Raw genomic sequence first — 24,810 nt, 5'->3', positions numbered from 1 at the left:
AAAAAGAAAAAGACCTCTAGTCTAACTTCAATTCATTTAAATTTAACAAACATTTATTGAATTCTTCCTACTTAATGGAGGCAGCTGGAGGTATAGGGTGAAAAGAGCTGGGATTTCAAATTCAAATTCACACCATTCCTATTTTTGTGATTCTGGTTAAATCACTTCATCTCTTTGCCTGCCTTAGTTTCCCCAACTGAAAAACAAGGGTAATAATAACACCTATGTCGCAGGGTTGATGTGAGGAAAAAATGAGATAAAATTTGCAGAGTGCTTAGTAGAGCCTGGCATATAGAAGGCATTTAATAAGTGCTCATTTACTCATTTCCTTACTATTAGCAAAGTCAATGTAGGAATTTCCTGAACTACATTCCTCACAAGTAGGCATCCATTCTAAGTTTGAATACTTCCAGAAACAGAGAACTCACTCTCTGATGAACTAGTTTTTTCCAGGTGAGTCAAATTTAATTCTTATCAAATATTTTCTTATAGTAAGCTGAAATTTACCTCTTTGTAAATCATACACATTAGCCCCAATTTTCCTTTTTCTGTGATACAAAATTCCTCTTCTAAATGACAGCTTTTAAAACATTTGAAGACAAAAATTGTATCTTCTTTAAATGTTAAATATATTCCCTAAATAAATGATTGAGTTAAATTTGAAATACAGGTTATGATTTAATTGATTTTTGGGGCAGCCCTCCCATTTTTTCTACAACTAACACAGCCTCTCTACAGATCAGATTTCCCATCTATAAAATGGGGATAATAATATCCATACTACTTAAAGTGAAGATGAATGGGAAAGTGCCATAAAAAGTATAAAGTGCTGTACAAATGTGAAGTGATGATATTGTTGTTAAAGGTACAGCAACCTTTAAAACTAGGTGATACAGTACTCAATTTGAAATCAGAAGGACCTGCAGTCACATCTTACCTCAAGCATTTACAAATTCTGTGACTCTGGGCAGTATAAATCATAACCCTACAGTAATCATAATATGGAATAGAACATAGTGAGTTTAAAATGATATAAACTTTTAAGCAAAATTGGACCACTGCCTGACTCAGTTTCCCCATCTGTAAAAATGGCAATGATAATAACACCAACCTCCCAAGGTTATTGTGAAGATCAAATGATACAAAATTTACAAAAGTACTATCTAATTGCTAGTTATCATTGTTGTTATTATTGTTATTATATATTACTCACCAACTTAATATATAAATATCTACTCTGCAATACAAATGTCTAAAAAGGCATACAAGAAGAATTCCATCATGAGTCTGTATTAAAGTCCTTCAGACAATTCTATTTGTAGATCCCTTTGGCAGCTCTCCCTTTAATCTATTTGGATACCTATTGTGTCTATTCTTGAAAAAATATATATGTGTGTGTTTGAAATATATTGTATATATAATGTATATAGATTACACAATGTGTGTATATATATATGTGTGTGTGTGTGTGTGTGTGTGTGTGTGTGTGTGTGTGTGTGCATATATATCCAACACACACATTTAAATGTATTAATATAGCATATCTGTATTTGAGAGCAGATATGTATTCCAGAACACATCTTTGCTGTAAGTATTATAAAACAAACTAAAATTATTTTCAACATTTTTATAGGGCACAAGGGAGATGTGCCTTGTGCTATTGGCTGATATGGTCCCTCTGAACTGAACAGAATAATCCAGTTTTGAAAATAGTAAGAGGAGGTGGGCTCACCCACATCCTCAGATGTCTCCATGCTAGAGTGTGGGGGCAGAAACTCAAAGCAGCAGGTGGTAGGAGAAATAGAGTGACAGAGGTGGGTGGGGGACATCCAGGACCACTGTGGAGATGGATCGGGTCTGCCACGGCTCTCTCTCCCCCTGGACATCTGTACGCGGTCCTTTCTTCAAGTGTCCAGGAGACTTAGCAAACATACAGGTAAAAAGATTAGGGTAGAGCCAGATCAGGGGATTTGGGAATCCGAGTTGTCCCTTAGAGACAGACGGGGACCTCTCCTGACCCATGGCCCTTAGGTACTTAAGAGACGACCTCCCAAGAGCATTTACTTTCTGGGACCTTCTCAAGAACCTCAGTTTCCTGGGGAATCTATTTCTGAGAATTGCCTCAGTGAAACCCTGGCCTTGATCCAAATAATTTTTTCTCATTGTTATCCAAACCTGGTGGATCTTTAACTCCCAAATAAAAGTATTGATTCTCTGACCCTATTCATAGAGCTTCTAGGATCCCTGGACTCAGAGATTTCGTTCTTATGGACCTACCTCATCTTATTCTTCTGCCAGCCCTATCTCATAATCTCACCACTAGTGCTCAGTCATTCCCCCTCTCCTGTTAATGTGTGTGTGTGTGTATATGGACTGTGTTTAGACATACTATACACGTGTACATGTATATATACACATATATGCAATATGTATATTTAAAACCAATATTCAGGGATCAAGCTTATTATAAGTTTAAGGTTTTTAAAAGCCCTACCCTATACACCTGGGCTCTACTTTAGTTATCTATCTAAGCAACCTAAAAATGCCCAGGCTGAATCCTCACCAGATTTTGACTCCCTAAATCCTGAAGCATCCTGCTCTTTTGCAACCCAGAATGTGGATTGTACCTTCCCTATTAGCATGTTTCATCCCTTGGGAATTAACCTAACTAGTTACTGTGAACAGTTATTCTGATTATACTAAAACCCCAGGTTCATTCTTAATCAATTAGAAAAGCTGGGCCACTGGTGGGTTTTTAGCAACCTAACCACACTTTCCTTTTTAATTGTTAAATAAATGAACAAGAAAAAGGATTTTTAAAAGGATATGAATAAGGGTGGTGGAGGAAAAGGAAACTGCATACATGATATTTACCATTTTTCCTGACATATAGGAAAAATCAACTGTTTTTTTTGAGAGCCGTTCAGCTCTTCCCAAAACATATTCCTATTTTCTCAAAATCAAATTTAATTTCCATCAATAACTACAAGAATTCTAATATTAAGCCAGAACAAATTAGGGAGGAGGGAAAGACAAAGACAAAACAAAACAAAAAAATTGTGGATTATTAAATAAATGTGTACATTAATTTTAACAATAATTTAAAACAATTTAGCAAAATCATCCTGTTTGCTTCTCTATTCTGCCAGAGCTGGTTATTTGAAGGATGACACCTAGAAATGCTAGTGATGGAAAGACCGAAAAGATCATCTCATCTAACTCTCTCACTTTACAGATCAAGAAACTGAAGCCAACTCATTTCTCAAATATGTAGGGAAACAAGCCAAATTTACAAAAATAAGTCATTTCTCAATTGAAAAATGGTCAAAGAATATGAATAGGCAGTTTTCAGGAAAAAAAGTCAAAGCTTTGAATAATAACATGAAAAATATCCTCAGTCACATTCATTAGAGAAATGCAAATTAAAACAATTCTGAGATACCATCTAATACTTATCAAATTGACTAATAAGACAGAAAAGTAAACTGACAAATGCTGAAGTGCATGTGGAAAAAAATGAGACACTAATGCATTGTTGAGGAAATTGTGAACTAGTTTGACCATTCTGGAGAAGAATTTGGAGCTACATCTAAAAACTGGACTAAAGCTATAAAACCGTACATATCCCTTGACCCAGCAATATCTACTAGGTCTGTATCCCCAAGAGATTTTTTTTTAAAAGGAAAAAAAACTCCTATTTTTACCAAAAAACAGCAGCTCTTTCTGTGATGGTAAGAAATTAGAAATTGAGGAGATATCCATCAATTAGGGAATGTCTAAAGTGTTGTGGTATGTGATTATAACAATACTATTGTACTATTAAAAAATGCCAAGCAAGATGGTAACAGAAAAACCTAGGAAGAGTTATATGAACTGATACAAAGTGAAGTTAATTGTACTGCAATATTGTAAAAATGTTCAACTGTGAAAGACATAATTGCTTTGAACAAGACAATGAGCCAAAGCAATTCCAAAGGACCCATGATGAAAAATGCTATCTCAGAAAACTGATGAATTCTGAATACAAATTAAATCATACTTTTTTTTTTACTTTCCTTATTTTTCTTGGGTTTTTTTTGTGTTTTCTTTTTCAACCTGACTAATATGGAAATATGTTTTGCATGACTTCATGCTTATAATCAATATCACATTGCTTGCCTTCTCATGGGAAGAGCAGTGAGAGGAAACAAGAAATAACTAATTTTTTAAAAAATGTTGTTAAAACATTTTACATATAATTAGGGAATATTTAATAAAATAAATTTTAAAATATTTTGAATAAAATTTTTTAAAAAGCATCTGAGACTCAAAAAATAAGTGACTTACCAAAAGTCAAAAAGGTAGAAAGTTCAAAATAAGAACTAAAATTATTATTTTGTCTTCCAGTAGCATGATTTTTCCACTGACTGCCTTGGAATGACATAGACCCCATGTATTGCTAAATTGCTAAAATGAACTTGTTATGGCAAGTCTTCTGTGTGCATCAATGTGATTTTCTAATCCCCATTGCTTTGCAAAGGAATTAAAACATCCTGACAAATTATAAGCTTGGGGAAATGTATCCTTTTTAAAATGTTAAAATAATTCCTCCTTTGGAAAAATAAACAAGTTAATTATTTGAAGATATATCCTCAGAGATTGCATAGATAGCTACAAACTTGGAATATCAGAAGGGGAAGAGCACTTAGGAATTTGCTCTCCTGCCTTCATTGTACAGAGGAGGAAACTGAAGGGGGGCGTTGGGAGAGGGAAGAGGGGAAGAGGAGGAAGGAAAGAACTCATCTAATGTCGTGTAGTAAGTTATTATCTATAAGAGTAAAACCCTGGTTCCCTGGTTTTCACTCATAAGTGAATTGGAATCATTTGTGAAGTTCCTTCTCTTTTTTTCATCTCTATGATCTCTGGGGAAAATAATACCTATGTTTCCTCCCAGCCTTTGCTTTGTCCTAAATTTACCTTTTCATGTTTCCAGGAGTGTTCTTCCTCCCAGAAGCTAGAGTTTGGTAAACAAACCCATCTGCTTCTCTCCATCACCTTCTTGATCTTGGAAACATCACACTTCATCTTTTCAGTACTGCCTTCTGTGACTGCTACCATATCAACCCTTCAATCATTTTAGCTTTCCTTTCTGGAATTTGTCTTGCTCCATTATGACTTTCTTAAGAAGTTGCAACCAGATCTAAATACAGGATTTAGGTGATTCTATAGGAAACAGCCAACAATCAACTCTTCATTTCTAAACTTGGGTTTTAACTAACAGTCTGATCCCAACCATTCTATGAGGAATTAGATTATGTTGTATATACTCTTTGTCATTAATTCTACATTTGGGTGCCAAGTAGAAAAAAAAAACTTTCTTTCACATGATAGCTCCTAAGATGCATAAAGTTAGTTATCATTTTTCCCACTCCCCCTCTATTAATAAACATCACTCACAAAAATTTTCTTCTTTGGGCTTTTAGCGAATCAAGGGATGAAGTTTAAAATCTATTTAAATGTGGTTTCTGAAAGTTAAAAGACAGCTTAGAGTTTATCTAGTCCAATCCTCTCATTTTAAAGATGAGATAACAGAGGTTCAGAGAAATGAGCAAGTAACTTGAGATCATGTAGATAGTGAGTAGCAAGGCCAGGATTTGGATGTAAGTCCTCTGAGCCCAGATTTTACATCCTTTCCACTACATCACTTCAAATTCTTTGTAAAAGGACAAAGAACAATTTATCACCAGCCTTGACACAGGGATGAAGGGAACTAGAGGTCTAGAGTACATTTTCAACAAGCATTGAAATCCAGTTTGTATTATCAACTTTCTTCACCAAAGAGAAACACTAGCTAAACAGACAAAATAGTTTTGATTCTTGATCAGGCATTCTCTTTCTTCTATGACCCTAGAAATATAATAATGTATTGATCAATACTCTCCAACTCTCACTTTTTTTTGGACATCATGATCCAGAGAGACATTTTACTGAAAGATAAGAGATCTACGTTTTATTGATTGTCATGCTACTGTTGCAGCTGTGCTGGGGACCCTTGAAGAAATTGTCAGGTTAAACCTCCCATTTCTCTTGTATAAAATGAGATTGAATTAGATTCAGTGGCTCAAAGATGATAGGAATGTTAGATCAGCACATGCTATATTCACTTTTTTTCTTTTTCTTCTGTTTTTTTTTCTTTCTTTTGTTCTGATTTTCTCTCCCAACATAATTCATAAGGAAATATGTAAAAATAAAAGTATGTGAATAACCAAAAAATTATGTTTTTATGTGTAACTGGGGAATTTTTTTTTAATTTTACATTAAAAAAACAAGTCACCTAGTCCTATTTCTCCTAGGATCATCATGATCCTATGCTTTCAAACATTCAGCTTCCTGGGTGGTATTGAATGAAATTAAAATGTAATTTGAAAATATTTAACAAAATAAATAAAAATATAGATAACAAAAACACTAGAGGGTTTTGCCAATTTCTTTTCCAGCTAATTTTATAAATGAAGAAACTGAGGCATAAAAAGGTCTTAGTGATGTGCTAGGGTCACACAGCTAGCAACTGAGGGCAGATTTAAACTCAGGAAGATGAACCTTCTTGACTCCAGACCTGGCATTTCATCCACTGCTCCACTATGAACATATTAGTAACCCCTGTTTCTATTTAAGTTTGACACAATTGATCTAGCCCAACACTAATTTTTCAAATGAGGAAATGGACTCAGGCAAAATTTCTATGGCCAAAGTCATGCAATAAGAGACAGAAATTCAAACTCAATTACTCTAGTCTCAGATCTGATTTTTTTTTTATACTGCTGCCATGTTGAGAATGATACCTTTGGACTCTCAAAGCTCTAAAATTCCACATTATAAAATACTTTCTCCCACTCTCTATTTCTTCCCCAAGCCCACCCTTAGTACTTTAATAAAAGGATCATCACTCTGGAACCTAATGGTGAATTCTCATTGCTTACCATGCATTTGCCTTGCTACATTCTTGTATTTTTCAATTTAAGAAGCATTTTCAGCCATATGGTGTATGTCAAGATTGAACACACTTTGAGTTGAACTTTTTGTTTAAGGGTGATGAGGTGGTAAATTGTTTTCATTTTGCAACTCAGTCAGAGATGTTTTTCCTGCTGACTTTTGCTGAACAAGGAAATGCCCACTAATCGTTCCAGCGACCCTTGTCATTTTGTCAGGAGTATTGTAACCAGATGGAAACGTTGAAGAGTATGTTCAAGGCATGGGAGCTCTTAGGCTATACATCCGGTAAGTAGATTACCTGTCAAACATACATTGTTCCTCCTGTTAGACTCAGGGCCCCTCAGCCTCCAGTTCCCTTCTTTTGTATTTGTACTAAATGACGTTTTCTCAATTGTCAGGATCTTTTTTTCTCCTACCAGTAAGCATATCAATGCAGAGGTTCACAAACACATCCATAACTGTTCTGTGTGATGGTCTTTCCAACATCCAATTTGTGGATTTTTACCAGCAAAACTCTGATTTTTACTGATTCCCCAAAAACCTATACCACAAAAAAGCATGGAATCAAATATTTAGTGTTAGAAATAATATTAAAGATCATTCTAGCACCTCATTTTAAAGGAAGGGAAATTGTAACCCAGACAGTTTAAGAGGCTTATCCACAGTTACACAGGTAGTAGGAGGCAGAGGCAGGATTCAAGTCAGAAACTCTTATTCCATATCCAGAGCTCTTTTCATTTTTCTATTTTATTCCATTTTACTTGGTTTAAAAAAAAAACTGATTTCTTCTCCTCCTCCTCCTTTTTTTTTTTTTTTTTTTTTTTTTTTTTTTACAACCACTTCTTTAATGCCTGACTTTGTCCTCCCAACCTCCTGGATCTCTACCCTCTAAGCACCTTAAGGCTGTCACATTGAGACTTAATGGGAACTGGGGGTGTGAAATTATGACAAGTAAAGAACTTGTATGTTTTTTCTAAGATATAACTCAGGAAGAGGAATACTAATTAATAGTGTATAGAGCATGGACAGATTAGCATAAAATGAATTAATCAATCATTTGCAACAATGCTTTCATTAGTTTTGTCAAGAAGAATCTTCCAATATTTCTTAGCATAACATTTTGTTCTCCATTTTTCAGACTGGGAAGAAGACTGTAGAAGGAACTGGGAAATATCAATGCTCTGGCATGATAGACATGAGAATATTGCTTATTTTCATATTTTATAATGGCATTTAGAATCAGAAATAAACCAAAAGGAATACATCTGCCAGCACTAAATATCCTGAGCCTGCCTCCATTAAGATCGTTTTATTGATAAACAACTTTCTATATCAAAAAGCAGGACTTTCTGCTTTTAATAGTCTGTCTACTTGTTAGAAATTGGCTCCTTTTATGCAGCCAATATAGAACTTCTACCTGTAGTACTCAGTGCCTCTCCTACATGAAATTCTTTAAATATCACATTCCCCTTGTCTTGTACCCTCCAGGCTGAACATTCCCATTTTCTTTAACTTTTCATGATATGGCTTGACCTCCTTACCGTATTGATCATTTTTCACTTTAAGTCAATGACTCTATTAAAATATGATAGCTACAGAGACAGAAACACAATACTATTTTCTTTGACTTTAATGCATAATGAAATGTTTATTCCTCTTAAATAGTATATTTTTAGATTTGGCCCATTTTTTCATTCTAACCAGATCTATTTTTATGATTAATCTTTCATCCAATATCTATGTTATCAGCCCCCTATTCAGATCATCTGTAGAGTCAGCATTATGTTCATCTAAGTCTTTAATAAAACTATTAGAAAGGTCCCTGTCAAACGCAGCCCTTTAACTGATCACAAGAAATATTCCTCCAGATTTGCTGAATACAATAGTTCAAATCACCATGATTACACCTAGTATATCCATCTCAGGTTTTATAATCTTATCCAAAAGGATTAGGTGATAAATTTTGTCAAAAGCAGCATTACCTTTACTTACTTGATTCCAGTAATTATATCCAAAAAGAAATGAAATTATCATAGCATGACTTGTTTGTAGTGGACTCATGCTGCTAATTGCCTTCTTTTGAAGCTCTGTTTAATTTTACAACATTTCTTAAGCTCAAGGAAATGTGAAACATAGGCCTTATATGGAATAACAAGATGAATAATGCAGGGTCCCCAACCAAGAGTAGTTCATAATTTACAAATAAGAAAATATAGAATGTAAAAGTTCTTAACACAGATACAAACTAAGTACTATAAAATTTAAAAGGAGGTAGGGATCACTTCCAATGAGAGGAACAAGAAAAGCATCAAAGAAATAGGATTTAAATTAGGCTTGGCAGAAATGTGGAGAAGGAGGGTATTTTGAATACAAGGAATTACATAGTCAAGAAAACATGAAAAGAATTTTGATGGAATCCACCAATTGACATTTATTAAGTGCCAACTGTATGCCAGACACAGTACTAAATGCTGGGGAGGCAAAAGACTATCTCTGCCCTCAAGGAGCTTACAATTTAATGGTCAAGACAACATGCAAACAATTATATACAAAGCAAGCTATATACAGGACTAGAGAGTTATTGAGCAGTGGGGCCATGTGAGATGGGAGGGAGGAAGGTTGTTTCAGGCAGGGAGGATTAGAGAAGGCTTGAAGGTGGAGTTGGATGAGAAAAATCACAGATTACCACATTTAGAAGGTATATCTAGTTCAATCAAAGGAAATTCTCTCTACAGCATACCCTACAATGGGATTCCAGCTTTCACTTGAAGAGATCTTCAGGGAAAAGAAACTTCCCTTTTCCTGAGACAGCCATCTCACTTTTGCATAGTTCTAATTTTTAGAAAGCTTTTCTTTACTTCAGATCTAAATCTGCCTCTTTACAGCTTCCACCCACTGCTTCTATTTCTGCCCTTTGGGAGCACACAGAACAAGTCTAATCCCTATTTCAGGTGAGAGGCCTTCAAATACTTGAAGATAGCTCCTATGTCCCTGCCAGGGTTTCTCCTCTCCAGGCTAAATATTCCCACTTCCTCTAACTCCAACAATCAATAATCATTTATTAAGCACCTATGATCTTCCAGGCACACACACACACACATACACACACACACACACACACACACACACACACACACACACACACACAAAAGCAAGAAACATTTCTGATCTCATGGAACTCAATATCTAATGAGGGAAACAAAATGAAACAATTCTGTGTAGTTGTAAATAACTATACTATGTACAAACAAGTTATATGCAGGATAATTGGGAAATAAACATCAAAAGGCACTAGGATTAAGAAGGATTGGGAAAGGTTCTCTCTAGAAGGTGGGATTTGAAGGAAGACAGGGAAGCAAAGAGATGGCAATGAACAAGGAAAGAATTCTAGCAAGGAGTTTGGCCAGTGAAAATGCCAGAAACCAAGAAATGGAATGTCTTGTTCCAGAAATAACAGAGATCAGTGTCTCTTGATTGAGGAGTATATGGGAATTGTAAGGGGACTAGAAGTTCCAAGGATTATTTTTCATATGGAATGAACTCAATGGTCTCTACCATGCTAGATGTCATCCTCTACATCATATATGGTTTATTAATATCTTCTCTAAGTAAAATGTCCCAAACTGAACATTCCATGAATGGCTGATCAGGGCAGGATTCAGAGCAATCTCTTTTGTCAAAGGACATAGACCAGTTGCTGAAAGGAACTTCAGAAAGTGATTAGTCTGAATCCATCATTTTACAGATGAGCAAACAGAGTTCTAATGAGATCAAGTGATGTGCTCAAAGTCACACAACTCATAATTATCTGAGGCAGGTATCGAACCAGAAGCCCTCTCACTTCAAAGCCAATATTATCTTCACTATAACATGGATATTATTCTTCATTTAATGACATCTTAGCTTTTTTACTATAACATTCAATATTGACAAATTGAGCACGAAGTCCACTAAAACCTCAAAATATTTTTTCATATGAATTGCTATCTAGGCACATCTCATACATATAAAGCTGATTTTAACACAAGCATAAGACTTTTCATTTATCCCTATTCAGTTTTATTTTATTAAATTCAGTAAGATGTTGGATATTCTTGTCCGAAATCGTTTTAAATGGCATCTACCATCCAACGTATTTATTATTCTTTCTACTTTTATGTCCCCTACAAAAGTGATAAGCATTTCATCTGCGCCCTCTTTGTTCAAATCACCAATTTAAAAAAAAAATAGCATGGAATCAGTCAAAGTCAAATAAATAAATAAATGAAGTAATATTGATGTTTAGCACAAAAATATCCAAAAATCTGGTCCATGAAGTTCAGTTTGTCCAGAATCAACTAACTGCTAACTAACATGCTAACTGCTCTGTTATCAATTTATCTTAGATATCCCTTTGAATCCCTTTCTACTAATTTTTATTCTGTCCTTTCCTGTCCAAAGACTGTCCTTTAGCAGGAAAAAAAGAATTAAAACAAAAGTTAAAACAGTTTTCTTCTTTCCACTATCAATTGTCTTATCCATCACCCACAACAAACAACAGTCCTATTACTATCATGTTTTTTTTTTCTTTCCTCAATACAACTTTTTTTTTAAAAAATGAGGTCCTTAGAGGTCCATCAGTTCAATTTATTTTGACAGTGAATTAGGCTTTTAAGAATGGCAACAAGCAAAGAATTCAACAGATAAAGAGCGAACAGGAACTCCTCTAAGTATAAGGAAGAATGATATCAAGTGCAGACACTATAGCATTCTTATTCTTTTTGATGTTGTTCAGTTGCATTCTGTTTTCTTACTCATTTACTTTCTTTTTATATCTGTGTTATCTTGTGCAGCAAGAGAAATGCATAAATATGTTTATACATATTGGATTTAATATATATTTTAACATGTTTAACATATATTGAATTGCTTGCCATCTAGGGGAGGAGGTGGGGGGAAGGAGGAGAAAATCTGAAACACAAGGCTATGCAAAGGTCAATTATCCATGCATATGTTTTGAAAATAAAAAGCTGTATTTAAAAAAAGATATCAAGTGCAGAAATTACAAGTATGGAAAGAAAGTGGTCTAGAACTTAAAATTTTTAGAACTTAATTCTTGGTAAAAATAGAATGAAATGACATTGGAAGGGTAGATTGGTGTCTGATCATGCAATGATACAAAGATGAAGAATTTTGTGCTACTATTAAAGATTTTAGACTCTAGTAGGCATTTGCTAAAAAGGTCTGAGATTTCAAGGAACAGAGATGAGGAAATATCTACTTTAAATAGGTTAAAATTTATCAGTTACTGCTGAGTAAAGTGAATAGAACCAAGAAAACATTATAACCAGCAACAATAAGATTATGTGATGATCGCTTGTGATGGACTTGGCTCTTTTCAATAATGAGATGATTCAGGCCAATTCCAATAGATTTGTGAGGGAAAGAGCCATCTGCACCAAAGAGAGAACTATGGAAATAGAATGTAGATTAAAGCACAGTGTTTTCACTTTTTTGTTGATATTGTTTGTTTGCTTTTTTTTTCTAGCGTTTCTCCCCCCCCCTTTGGAGCTGATTTTTCTTGTGCAACCTGATGAATATGAAAATTTGTTTAGCAAAATTGTTAACTAGTATTAGATTGCTTGTTGTTCAGAGAGAGGGGAGGAGGGAAGGAGGAAGAATAATTTAGAACACAAGGTTTTGCAAAAGTGAATGCTGAAGCCCTTTTCATAATGGCTAGAAACTGGAAAATGAATGGATGCCCATCAAATGGAGAATGGTTGGGTAAATTATGGTATATGAAGGTTATGGAATATTATTGTTCTGTAAGAAATGACCAACAGGAGGAATACAGAGAGGTTTGGAGAGACTTACATCAACTGATGCTGAGTGAAACGAGCAGAAGTAGGAGATCATTATACACTTCAACTACAATACTGTATGAGGATGTATTCTGATGGAAGTGGATATCTTCAACATAGAGAAGAGCTAATCCAATTCCAATTGATCAATGATGGACAGAATCAGCTACATCCAGAAAAGGAACACTGGGAAATGAGTGTAAACTGTGAGCATTGTTTTTTGTTTTGTTTTGTTTTGTTTCTCTTCCCAGATTATTTTTAGCTTCCTAATACAATCCTTCCTTTGAAACAACAACAACAACAAAATTCGGTTCTGCACATATATATTGTACCTAGGATATACTATAAGATATTTAATATGTATGGGAATGCCTGCCATCTAGGGGAGGGGGTGGAGGGAAGGAGGGAAAAAACTCAGAACAAAAGGGAGTACAAGGGATAATGTTGTAAAAAAAAAAATTTGCCTATGCATATGTACTGTCAAAGAAAATGTTATAATTATAAAAATTAATAAAAATTTAAAAATTAAAAATTAAAATTTAAAAAAGTGAATGCTGAAAACTATCTTTGCATGTATTTAGAAAAATAAAAATCTATTATTAAAAAAGAAAGATTTATCAGTATCCTAAAACCTACCTCTGAAAGTCATATGCCGAAAATACTAAAAGATATATAGTTCTCTATCCCCAAACCCAAATCTTGGTCTACCTCTAAAAAATGAAGCTACATACATCCTACCTTCTACAGGCCCTTTTAATTCTATTGATTTCCCTCTATTAATTATCTCCTATTTATTCTGTATATAGCTTGTTTTGTATAGATTTATTTGCATATTGTCTGTCCATTAGATTGTAACTCCTTGAATGAAGGGACTGTCTTTTTGCCTCTTTGTGGATCTCTAGCACTTAGGAGAGTACCTGGCAGAGTAAGCACTAACAAATGTTTATTGATTGGTTGATTGATAAGCAACTGATCTTGGGAATGGTTTCTATGTAGGTTTAAATAAGAGTATCAAAAGACTAGCTGGGTGCTCCCAATATTCCCAGTGCAGTTGAAATATATTAAAATGTAAATAGGAAATATTTAACAAAATAAAAATACAATAATATATAAATAGCATTACATTTTAAAACTAAGTCAATATGTAAACTGGAGGGATCCCGACCTAAGGATCACTGGCCCCTTCTTTTCTATTTGGGTTTGACATTAACTTAGACTGATTCTAAGTATCTTGTGGGTGTGAGGGGCTATGATACATTTAGGTGGCAAAGGAAGCTGCAGTATTTTACAAACGCACGAATTTAGAGTAAACTAAACCTCTGACTATACTAATCATGAATAGATAAGATAATAGATATAAACACAGGGATTGATAGAATTCCTTAGGTGTTAGGATCTGTGCTCTTGGATTCCTGGGTAAAGGCAATGCTTATCAAACTTACAGGTGTCCTGAAGCCCAGAGGAATAACTACTAAATCTCAACCTGGAGTCATGAATATTTTCTTTTACATATTTTGATAACATTAATATAGTTGAGCTCATTATATTTTATGCATTTTATTTTATTCATTTAAAAACATCAATCTGGTACAGGGTCCTCATGCTTTATCAGACTGTCAGTGGTATCCATGACACCCAAAAAAAGGCTAAGTCCCTAGTCCTATGAGACATAATCTAGCCAGCTTTTATCACAGGAACATAAGACATATTAGCCAATAACTAGTATCAAACATGAACTATGAAAATAAAATAAGAGAATAAGGTGTCATATAAGTTGAGAGAAGGGTATGAATGCCTGATGGGGAACATCTTAGAAAGCTTCATGGAAGAAATAGCTTTTCCATGGGTTTTTGAAGGATGGGCAGGATTTGAGAGCTGTGAAGGGAAAGCTCAGTCAAGTGAAGAGAATAGTGAGAACAAAAGAAACTAATGTGTAATTAATAATCCATTTAATATATATATATATTTATATAGGGCATTCAAAGGCAATAGATGGTCAGTCACTAAACATTCATTAAGCATTTTCTAAATGCTTGACATTATGCTAAGTACTAAATATACAGAAAAAGGCAAATGATAGCCTCAATCTAAAGGATCAGTAGTGGGATGTCAGAAGGAGGTGGGTTGGGACCAAACTTTGCAGAGATTTAATTCAACTGTCAGTTGGGAGTCTCTCAAGGTTTTTGAAACAGAGGACTTATTTGATCCAATTATGGAGGAGTCCTTTATTCCCTTATTCTGGAATTGTATTCTATGTCATTTTATGTCGAAGTCCTTCTATTCCCTGTTTTGTGCTAGTTTCCAGGAGAATCTCAGTCTATATAGAAACTAATTGTACTTGCTATAAACAGATGCTTGTATTCCCTTAGCTTATTGCTGTGAAAGCTGAGTAGACAACAATGGGGTCATTAAGCGAGGAAGAAGAGCTGGGATGGGACAATGCAAATTGTGTACACAAAACACAATTTTGCTGAGCCAAATGATTTGGGAAACAATTTACAAAGCTGAGATAAGCTACTAGAGAGCTCTAACCAATCCAAATTGCCCCCACGTGATTAACTACAACACAAACTTGATTTTTTTAAGGGAAGTAATGCTCTCTATCCATAATCATATTCTAATGGGTGTGATCAAATGTTCCTAAGTGGACAGTCAAACTTCTAAATGACCATGTAATTTTTCTTCTCTGCAAAGCAGGAAAAAGAAGAGTATCAATATGCCAAGGCTGCTTGATTTCATGGTTGCATGGTTACCGAGCAGATGGGTAGACGAACATGAATCTGTTCTTTACAAACAGAGAGAACCCCTGTCAATGCAAGTGGGATCCATCTGGTTTTCTAGCTACAACACTACATGAAGAGTTAGGGAAAAGAGAGTAGGAGATCCACAGAGACAGGTAGAAAAACAGGATGGGGGTAGAGGGAGCAAAGAGGAGAAAGAAAAGTTCTGATCTAAATCTATATACTTTTAAGATATAGATATCAATAGATAGGTGAGAAAAGGGGCCAAATTTTAAGTGGTGTCCAGAATGAGGGAGAAGATTGATACTATCTTGTCAAATCACATCTGTTTAGGTCTTAATGGCATTTAAGAATTAGCATTAAAATGGCATTAAAAACCTGGAGAATATCTTGGAAATAGGTAGGAAGGAAAGATTAAAGGAATTCTGAAGCAATCAACAAGTATTTATTCTGTCTACTATGTCAGATACTGTGGAAACAAAAATTAAACCATCTCTAGACTGGGGGAGGGGGGCTTACATCCTACAAAATACTCAATTATTTATGCCTTATGATCCAGACCTATAAGAGACAGTCTTGTGATGTCTGCAAACCATGGCCTCAGGGCCAATATGGCCTTCTGCCTGTTTCTGTACATTCCAAGAGCTAAGAAGGCTTATTACATTTTTTAAATACAATAAAGCTTTCTTCTAGATTCTTCCAGTTAAAACTTTTATTACTTAACTATTTTAACCTTCTGGCTAAAGCTTTTATTATTTGCCTATTTTAGCTTTCTGATGCTTGTATTTGCTCTCTGTCTTTCTGTCTCTGTCTCTGTCTGTCTGTCTCTCTGCTTCTCTCTCTCTCTCTCTCTCTCTCTCTCTGCTTCTCTCTCTCTCTCTTTCTCTCTCTCTCTCTCTGTCTGTCTCTCTGTCTCTGTCTTTGTCTCTCTCTCTGTCTCTCTCTCTCTCTCTCTGTCTCTCTCTCTGTCTCTCTCTCTGTCTCTGTCTCTCTCTCTGTCTCTCTTTCTCTGTCTCTGTCTCTCTGTCTCTGTCTCTGTCTCTCTGTCTCTGTCTCTGTCTCTGTCTCTCTCTGTCTCTCTCTCTGTCTCTCTCTCTCTCTGTCTCTGTCTCTCTGTCTCTGTCTCTGTCTCTCTGTCTCTGTCTCTCTCTCTCTCTGTCTCTCTCTGTGTCTCTCTCTCTCTCTCTCTCTCTCTCTCTCTCTCTCTCTCTCTCTCTCTCTCTCTCTCTCTCTCTCTTTGTTATTCTCTTTCTCTCACAAATAAATTAATGAAAATCAAATCCTCCTGCCACATTCATGTTCTTGTATAAATCTAGCCAAATCAAAACACATGTTCAATTTCTTACTCTTTCATTGTTCTCTAAAAATATTTTAAAATGTTTCTGCAATCTTGTTTGCAGTTTGGGTATGGAATATCTTACTCTATATTAGGTTCTTCCTTTTACTGAATACACAGGTCTTTTTTTTTTTTTTTTTTTTAATCAGTCTTGTAGGTTTGGTGTCTCAACTAATCTCCTTTGGTTATCAAAGTATCATATTCTAATTGTTTTCTTTTGATTTTTTATTTTGATTATTATACAATAATCCTTTGTGATTCTAATTGTCCTCAAAGGATGAAGGGATTCTTTCCTGATTTCTACAAAATTTATTCTATTATAGTAGTTCTGAAATATAACTATAATGTTTCTTGGTGAGCTTAATTTAGGATTTATTTCTCTTGGTGTTCTATAGAGTTTCTTAACTGTACTTCAAAATCTATCTCTAATATTTCTAGAGAATTTTCTATATTATTCCTTATTAAGTATATGTTCAAGTTTTTGTAGGATATTTTTCTAGGAAATTTTTAATCTTTAGACTATATCTTCACAGACTATCTTCAATTTCAAAATTCTTGATTTTTAGTTTTCATTTCATTCAACAATCTTTTTTTTTACTTTTTCCTTCTGCTCAGTATTTTAATTTTTTTCAATTTGATCATTTTCTTTTTCAGAGACTTCATTTTTATGGGAAATACTGATATCTTTTATTCTGAATTAGGTTGTTTCTAGTTAACCCTGCTAACTTCTTCTAATTTCTGTTCTCAATTGTTTACATTTTCATATGGTTGGTCTACTGAAACATTCTGGAACTCTGTAGAGCTATTTCCATGTTTCAGGTAACCTTGATGGATTTTATTACAATAGTTTCTTCCTTCTCACAGGGTTAGGACTTAAAATCCTTTGTTTCAAATTGCTAATTCATTGAATTTGTCCTTTTCTTTGAATGTATACATAATATCAATAACTGCTGTTAAATCACCAGTTTTTCCTTTTTAGAAATATCAGATTTGGAAGACAGCTTTCATACCTTAGAAGTTTTCTGATTCCAAGGGAGGTTAAATGGCTTGGCAAGGTCACAAACATCGTAAATGACAGCAGTAGGATCTGAGTCTACATTCTCCTACTTCACAATATTCATTACTAGCAGTTCTCCTTTTGTCAGGGATTAATGTGAAGTTTAGTGGTTTGCAAGCTCAGAAATTGGCATTTAACAAAAAAATCATTTAACAAAGTTTTTCATGTTATTCTTATGAATAAAATGGAGTTAGATGACAATAAAAAATATCCCTCTCTAGTATAGATTAGACCAAACAAAGCCATAAATAACATAGGTGTCAATGTCTATAAGAATATAATTCTAGCCTTGAATGAAAAGCTGCATTAATAAAAATAAGAATGTACTGAATATGAGCAGTAATAGTATTACTTTTCACTAATGCTTATAAAATCAAATTTGTCTCTTTACCTCATGATCTCCAAGTCACTTTATTAGTCATATTTTGTGCTATTTGTGTATAGAAATACAAGGTTTGGGTTTTATTGTATGCTTCTTTCTTGATTTTTGTCTCATAAATTTCTGCACTACTCTAGTGTTAATACTCCTTTGTGATATCTATTCATTATAGTATCTAGATTGATAGATTCATTTAGACAGTTTCCTCCCTCTCTCTTCCTTTTTTCTTCCCCTTCCCTCTCAGTTTAAATAATTTTTTATTAAATTCACAAGACTCCTGGTAAACATATTCATATTTCCAGCCCTTGTTATATGTATTCCATCCAGAACCAAAAGCATATCATTTCTGCATTGTAAGTGATGTCAGTTAAGACTAGCAATAACAAGTGTCTAAGTATAAGGTGGTAAACAGTTCCTCCTGCCCTGTGACCACTACTAAATTGTCTTGGAAGAGATAGAGAACTTCTCCTTGGGGAAATGGTGTGACCAGGTAAACTTCATAGGAGATAACATGGACATGATCAGCATAAGATGACCATAAGTACAGGAGTTCATCTGAGACAGACCTGCATGATACTCAGTTGGCAGACAGCTAGATGCTTAAAACACTTGTTTCTACTTTTCCTCTGAGATTATGTCTAACTTACTGTGTATACGTCTTATTAGTACATAATTGTACTAATAAGCCTCCCCCATTAGCTTATGAGCTCTTTGAGAACAAGGACTGATTTTTTTTTCTTTTGCCTTTATTTGCAGCACCAGCGCTCAGCACAATTCCTGATACCTTGTAAAAGCTTAATAAATGCTTGTTAACTCAATTGTTGACTCAAATTGTTGGTCAAATAATAATATAACCTCTATTTGGCCTATAATGATAGCAAAGTTTAGAGTCTAGAAAAGGTTTTGAGGATTTTCTAAGTTCTTATGATAAGTATGAACAATAATGAGTTACCACTTCTTCAAGGTGTAACTTTCATATTTCTAAAGTGACTCCCTGCAAGAAGTTTATTCTCTCAGAATAATTGTCTCTCACATAATTTGTTTTCTTCAATCAACTAATGAGAAAAGTATCTTTAAAACCAGGATGTGGAGAAGGATGAATGAATCATACCTCACTGCAGTACTTGTTTTATTGGTCTCCATGATGATTCTTTTCTTACAAATTCTGGTGTATCCATATAGAATTTGAAATCATTAATTTTGTTCTCTTACTCTGTTAACTACTGGGCATACTTGGGGTGTTTCAGAAGTTTGGTCAGAGGTGCTGTTGCTTGAAGCAGGAACTTAGAAACTGCCAGAATTATGGAAGTAAAGGTCCTGCACTGCAGCATAGCTTCCATCAAAAATAGGTCCCGATGGACTCTTCGCCAATCTTTTATGGGCCCCCAGGACTTTCTTCTTCTCATATGGGTATTTCTCCAATTTAGTGATTATCTGGTGTTGGTACTGGTATAGATCCTAGAACATGACTTGGACCAATTGAAAGCAGTGGGCAGCAATCCAAGAGAATGTGAATCACAGTTATTCCTCAACATTTGCAGATTTCACCTTTACAATTTTAGTTACTCGTAGGTTGATTTATCAATAATTAGTTATCCTTCCCACATCGCATCATTCCCCATTACAGTCTTTACATATTGCAGGTTGCCATAAAAAATTAAATGGGAATTTAGGAGAGTTTTGCAGGTGATGCAGATGACATAGAAAAAAAATTAGCAACTCATAAATGAAAGAAATAGATGTATTATATAAAATCAATATATTTTGTCTTTTAAGAATATAATAATTCAGACTTCTTCTCTAGTTCAGAGGCCCAAAAAAAATTTTATGTGAATTTTCAAGAAAGTGCCATGACCCAAACTCCTGTGATATGAAATCATTGTTAAGTGGAATTTGGGGAATTTTGGGATGTACTGTGGAAAATCACAAATGAGACATATATATAAAGAAATCTTTTAAAATAGCAAGCAAAAATACTATATATTATTTTATCATAATACTGTATATTATTTTGTCATTTGCTTCTATAAGTATACATTGCATAAATTTACTATAAACAACCAAATTTTGTTTAAAATTTCAGTGTACTAAAAAACAGCAAACCATGCACTCTCTTTGGAAATGCCTCCTCTTTATCTCTCTACCATAAAAACTCAGGCATGTAATTTTTCTCCTGCAATGATTTTTGTATCTTGTACTTTTGGGGAGAGAAGGAAATCCATGAAGCAATTAACACAGCTATACCACTGGTTTTGAAGACTATACATAGTATGCAAGATACTAATTTCTTTCATGGAAACTGTAATTTTTCATGGTTGCAATATTTTGTTTTACTTGTTTCATATATTAAATAAATATGACTGGGATTAATTTTTTTTAAAAAATAAAGATTTGGCATAAAGTATGGAGTTATTTGCCAGGATGTTGCACCCCTAATCCCTGCAAATGTCAAGAGAAAATTGTATAACAATATCACCTGCTTCAGCAATTGAATTCACAAACCCCCTAACACATTGTAGGGGTGCTACACAGCTCAAACAATATAATCCACCACTGACACCAGCCAAATGAATCTAAACGATCATCTTCCATTCTTTAGTCCTTCATACTGGAATCAAGTATAATGTACTACTACTTTCTAAGTACTTTTTCCTGTATCAGAATTGATGTTTTGTTCACTCTCTGAACAAACTCTAAGATACCAAATCTCCTTGTCTTTACTCAAGGCTTCTTCCTATGACTGAAATGTCTTCCTTCTCTTCATCTGTTGAATTTATGATCACTCTTTAAAGCCCAACTCAGATGCTACCTCCTCAGTGAAGCCTTCCCTGATGTCCCTTATAGGTAACAAACTTTCCCCAAGGTCTCACATAGTATTGTGTCCTATAACTCTTTAATTCACTTTTCATGCATATGGAATACTGTAGCTGGATGTATTGCTATCATTCTCCTACTTGACTGCAGGGATCATAAAAGATGCAGAAACTGAGTCCAGAGAAGTTAAATAGCTTACCAAGATCATGCAAGTGTTAGAGATGGGATTTAAAGTTAGGTCCTCTGACTAAATGGCAGCTATTATATCTTGTTTGAACTTTGTACCTCTCCTAGTAGAATTTCTAGTAGAATGCAATAGACACAGTAGCTATTAAATAAATGTTTAAATTTTTTCCCCAGATAAAGAGTCCTTTATCTAAGCACAACACCCAACATATGTATGGTTTCCTCCTATTAGACTGTATTCTCCACAGGAACAACTGTCTCCTCTTTGTCTTTGTATCCCCAGCTTCTAGCACAGGGTCTAGTAAACACCTGGTAGCAAACAAATGTCTTTTGTCATTCATTCATTCATTCATTCATTCATCAAGTATGATCATTAATATCAAGATGGAATGAGCCTTCAAGGGCATTTAGTCCAATACCTTTATTCTAGAAATGAGCAAACAAAGGCCCACAGACTTGTCCAAAATCATAAATGGATACTCAGTGGGTACTAAGTTACAAACCTACCCAAGGTCACTAAGTGGGTGCCAAGTGGGCACTAAGTGGAAGACTTGCCCAAGGTCACTAAGTGGCAAAGCCAATACTTACACCTAAGTCTTTCAACCCCAGATCTAGCTCTCCTCTCCATTGTACCATACTTCAGTTATTGAATCGAATTGCAATTAGAAAATCTAGAATAGCCAAGTACTGCAAGCTCATCTTCACAAGAACATTGGGCAAAATTCATCATAAATGTTGGTTAAAGTTAAAGCTGGAATTTGGCTGCCTTGAGTGTGTGTATAAATGTTTCAACTGTTTCACAGACTCTAGTTAAGGTCCTTGGGGACTTTATATTCCAATGTAGCTATTTCTCTCTGCAGAATATTAAAAGGGTTATCCATTTTGTAAAAATGATGATAGACATGTCATGTGTGATTACTTCCTTTTCTCATTAAAATCCTCCTATAAACCAAGACATGTGCACCCAAGTGAACCAAATTCTAATGGACCACCCCACACCACCCTCATTAATGATAATACGCACTCAAGTGACAGCCAGAGGATTCAATTCTCCTGTGATAGGCACCCTTCCTCCAAGAGGGGGAGGAGAGGTGTCAATAAACAATTCTTCTGAAAGACATAAAGGAAAAAGCACAATTACTTCTTCCACTAGATATTCTCTTTTCCAGTTTGGAATTTAGATGAATAGTTCATTTGAATTTACAGAGTATCTCTTGGAATTGACAAAGAGCATGGTCACATACAGTTCCTCACAGTTCTATTTTAAGTATCTATAATAGTGTGATTCCATTAGGAAAACAATTGATTTGACATTATAGGACATGGGTTTTAGTCCCATTTCTAGTATTTACTACGTCTGTGAGTTTGGACAAGTTATTTTACCTAAACAAGCCTCAGTTTCCTCGTAGGTAAGATAAAAGAGTTAGACTCTAAGGTTGCTTTTAATGTCAGCTGGCTATCAGTATAAATGTCCCTTCCCCTTGTTTTATGGAAACAAGTCTCAAAAGGATACATTTAGAGATGGAAATGACCTTTTAGGAGAGCTAGTCCAACTCCCTCATTTTACATTTGTGGAAACTGAGGCCTAGAGAAACTAAATGGCAAACCCAGCATCACAGACCCAAGATTTGAGCCCAGAGTTTCAAACTCCAAATCTAGTGCTTCTCCTCCAACCCAGATCATACAGGCTTACCCAAGGTCACATAGTTATTAAGATGTATAATTGGGACTCCGAATGAGATCTGACACTTCCAAGTCACATGCATTTTCCAACTACAGTGATCTGGGTCATTTAGCCTGGAGGAGAGTAGAAAGGGAAGTGAGGCAGAAGTTATTTTCAAAAACTTTAAAAACCTATCATGTGGAAGAGAGATTAGATTTTTCCCCTCTTTACTCCTCCCAAAAAACTAGAAACAGTGGGTAGAATTTGCAGAGATAAATTTAGATGATGCATAAAAGGAAAAAAAATCTGAACAATTGAAACTATCCAAAAGTGGAACAGCAGATTCTCCTGCCGTGAAGATTTTCAAGCAAAAGTGAATGACAAGTTGGTAGACAGGCTGCAGGAGAAGCTCTTTGTTCCCCTATGGGTTGGACTAGATGGTTGCTGAGATCCCGTCCAAATGGAATTGTGTCCTTCTATTCTTAGCCCTGAACGAGATGCTATGGGAGTATAAAACTGCTTTGCACAAGATTCTGATAGTCTGGGGAGATGAGAAATTTACACACATGAAGCAATTAGAGAATACCTTTAGGAAATCACAGAATTTCAGGGGCCATTTAGTCTAATTCATACCTAAACTAGACTCTTATCTATAAAATTCTTTCAAGTGGTCATCCAACTTCTAATTGACATCCTCTGTGGTCCTTCTAATTTTGGATAACAACTAGGGAGCACAGTGGGTGGAGTGCCTGGCTTAGAATCAGGAAGGCCCATCTTCCTAAATTCAAATCTGGCGTCAAACACTTTCTAGCTGTGTGATCCTGGAGAAGTCACTTAACCCTTTTTGCCTTAGTTTCCTCACCTGTAAAATGAGCTGGAGAAGGAAATGGCAAGCACTCCAATATCTTTACCAAGAAAACCTCAAAGAGGATCATGAAGAGTCAGATATGACTGAACAACAATAAAAACTATTAGAAAGGTTTGATTTTTTTTCTATGAACTGATGCTAAATCTGCTCTTTGAAGTTTCATCCATCATTCAAGTTTTGCCCTCTAGAACCACATAAAACACTACTTCTTCTACATGGCAGCCCTTCAAGTACTTTTTTTAAAAAATAATATTGTATCTTCCCTAAGTCTTCTTTTCTTCAGGCTAAACATCCTCAGTTAATTCAACTGAGCCTTATTTGCCATCTACAAGAGGCCCTTGTCCAATCTGTTTGTCCTTTTCTGGAAGTTGGCTATAGTCTATCAATAGCCTTCTTAAAAGGTGATACCCAGAATGGAACTGGGATAGAGTTCATCTCCTAGTGATCTGAAATCTTTTACCTTAACCTTCAATTTCCTATCATCCATTTCACTCCTCCTTGATCAGGAAATGACAAAAGGATAAGTCATCAGCTACAAACTTCAACTACAATATGAGTTATAATTCTTATATAATAGGAAAAAAGCATATACGCTGAAATAATTAAAAATCTCAAGCATCATGAAGGACTCAAGCTGGACCTTTAAAAAACAGTCTTCATATCAGGTGTTTTAGTTGACTCTCAAGGGGATTGTGCCTCAAGCTTGGGGCTGGAAACTTGGTTTCAAGTCCCAGCTCTCTCACTGACTAGCTACATGACCTTGAGAAAATTACTCAGCTACCACTTGGAGAATCTTCTGTAAAATGGGGATAATAATAGTTTTATAGTCTATTTCATAGAATCATTATGAGAATCATAATGGGACAAAGTGTGGAAAAATAAATTGTAATTCTATAACACTGAAATGTTCATTATAATAGGAAGGAGAATCAACCAATAAGCATTTATTAAGTA

The sequence above is a fragment of the Sminthopsis crassicaudata genome, chromosome 3 (assembly GCF_048593235.1).
Source record: "Sminthopsis crassicaudata isolate SCR6 chromosome 3, ASM4859323v1, whole genome shotgun sequence".
In the NCBI taxonomy this organism is placed as follows: Eukaryota; Metazoa; Chordata; class Mammalia; order Dasyuromorphia; family Dasyuridae; genus Sminthopsis; species Sminthopsis crassicaudata.
The sequence above is the reverse complement of the archived record's forward strand: the minus strand, read 5'-3'. Positions refer to the sequence as shown.